This window comes from Diorhabda sublineata, chromosome 6, assembly GCF_026230105.1.
Source record: "Diorhabda sublineata isolate icDioSubl1.1 chromosome 6, icDioSubl1.1, whole genome shotgun sequence".
NCBI lineage: Eukaryota > Metazoa > Arthropoda > Insecta > Coleoptera > Chrysomelidae > Diorhabda > Diorhabda sublineata.
Genome location: NC_079479.1, coordinates 21,725,625 through 21,728,294, shown reverse-complemented (window position 1 = coordinate 21,728,294; position 2,670 = coordinate 21,725,625). Strand labels below are relative to the sequence as shown.

The 2,670-nt window shown below is 30.9% G+C and overlaps 1 protein-coding gene across 5 annotated transcripts in view; it reads right to left on the bottom strand.

Moving 5' to 3' along the window:
- The window catches only part of LOC130445928 (synaptosomal-associated protein 25), a 119,191-nt gene that overhangs the window by 28,424 nt on the left and 88,097 nt on the right, over positions 1-2,670 (bottom strand). The window lies entirely within an intron of this gene.

Below are 2,670 nucleotides of genomic sequence, written 5' to 3'. Positions count from 1 at the left end.
CTGATTTATTTCACCATAAATGTTCGCAGTGTACAAGTGTCGTGGAGTGAACGTAGTAGCAATGTAAAAACAAACATTGAGATTAATAAAAAAAACAAGCAAGATTTCAAAAAAAAAACAAGCATTTTCACATTTTTAGTTGCATATAGAAGATTGCTTTTAACTTTACTCAAATGTATTCACAAATCTTTTGAAAAGGATTCAATTACTCGTTCTTTATACTCTCCCAAGTAAACTAAACTAAAAATTTAATATGCGGCTACTGTTGGATTTCTATTCAAAACTATAAAATTTGGTTATTTGCCTGTGAGGTAGACAACCAAAACAACAACTAGTCCACCATCGATTTCTTATATTGACAGAGAACTTTACATTCGAACAAGTAGGAGTATTTTTAAAACCATACTTAAGTTAGTCGATTTCTTATCCTTGTTCAGCAGTATAAGAATTTTTTCTTCGGTTTTCGAGTTATATAAAAGGAAAGAACTGCCAATGGTTGAAGAGAAATCTTAGTGTAAAATAAAATAAAAGGATAAAATCAAAGGTGAATAGATCTCTAATCGTTACCAGACAACTTACTCAGAACATGTTTAGAACGAGGTCTATTTGAGTTGTTTACAGATACTTGAAATATTCAACTTGGTCAGGAAATGAAATGAAATCGTCAATATTTTCGTGACATAATTTCTATGACTTTGCGAATCAAATCGCTTCGACTTTTGGTGATGAATTACCATCTAAAGCCACCGTGTTTCGCTGGTTTTCCAATTTCTATCGTGGTCGCACCTCGCTACAAGATGAATTTTGTTAAGTTCGTCCAAAATCGGCGATTGTCTCAGAAAACATCTTGCTGTGCATAAAATTATATTGTAGGAGCGTCATGGATGAAACGTGGCTGCAGCAAATCACATCGGAAAACAAGAAAAACGGACCCATTTGAAGAAGCAAAAGTGCCGTTTCATCACAACAATGCAAAAAAAAGAAAACGATGGCAAAATTGCAGTAATCAAGCTCAACTTGCTTCCACGTTCACAGTTGGTGTTCCTGTTCTCATGCCTTAAGAAAATGTTCGCTTGTCAAAAATTTTGCACTTTAAACAAATATTAAGTTTTCAAACCAAATCAACAACGCAATACATAATTTGATAATGCACTTAAGCAAGCAGCACTACATGCCACACCAGCGATTGCAACAGGAAACAAAATGTACAACATTCCAGTAGAGATTAAAGAATTAATAGCGCAAAATAAGCACGTGCAGAACGGCACACACAATTCATGCCTTAGCAGACAGAGCAATACCAAACAAATTAACCAACAATGTAGCTTGACTATTTTTTTCCTAGTTCCCACCCCAGTTCTCGTCTACAACATTCATTCTTATCTTAGTAGGAATGAAAGATGGATCTTCCATTTGAAACTCACGCCAGGTGCGAATTATGCTGTGATTTGTTTTTTGTGTGCAAAAAATCTCTGAAGATAACTTAAAAAAAGGTTATCGAATCGCGCGTCAGACAGTGTTATTGTAAGTGTTGGTATAGTGGTGGTGTAAAAAGTGTTGTGTATTAGATTAATTAATTAGAAATATAACAGATCTTCCCATCCATTTTATTTAACGAAAACATGTTTCCCAACTTGAAATATCACGAATCAATAAATTTTCTTTAATGCCAAATTAATTGGTATTAAAATCAAATTTAAGAAAACATTCTATATGCAACTAACCCAGTACTCAATGATTTCAGGATTTTTAATTTCACAAATAAAGTAAACATTATTTTAACTTGTTAGACTACTCAATAATTCTGATACCATCAAGTAAATGAAAAAATATAATTACTTGACATTTGACAACAAAAAAACGAACTTTTGGACACCTTTTGGAATAATTGGAATAATGGAGGAATTATTTATATGGATTAAAAAAATCTACGATATTAATGATGTAGAAAAAAAATTAAATAGATAGACATGGTTCTATATAACTATTAAAAATATTTTGTTGTGGTGATTATATTGTGAGCTCGAAGTCAAATACAGGGTGTTCCAAGACTTGATTCAAAAAAATAAATTCAGGAGTGAATAGATGACGTGAAATAATGCTGTGACATAAAAAAATTCTATTCGTTTCTGAGTTGTATGACTTCAAATTTCGTCCTCTTTCCAAAAGAATTATAATTTTAAGTAATATAAAAAATAAAATTAAAAATAATCTCCAAAATTAGAACTTGAGAAAGATCAATATAAGAAATAAGATGGAATATTAAGAAAGATAAAAGAAAACAGAAAGACATGGCAAAATATATAAGCCATAGATAGACACAGCTGGAATTAGAATTTGAACATATCAAAGACGAGAATGATGCAATTAAACACAAGTTGGAATAAAAACCAAAAACATAAGGGCTGATAACTACAAGTAAAAATCATAAATTTCACTAAATTTTTTGTGTCTTAAAATTGGAATCTTAGATAATACTAATCTCCTAATATGAACATTTGAATAATTTATTTCGAGAATAATGACATGATTACAACATTGTTTGAAAAAAAATTGTAGTGGGTAGATTTTTTGTTCAGATTTTTCAAATCCAGATATATTTGACTGAAGCAAATATACCATTCTCCAAGTTTATTTTTTGTTGTCGTTATCAAAGTTTCTTTGAACCGA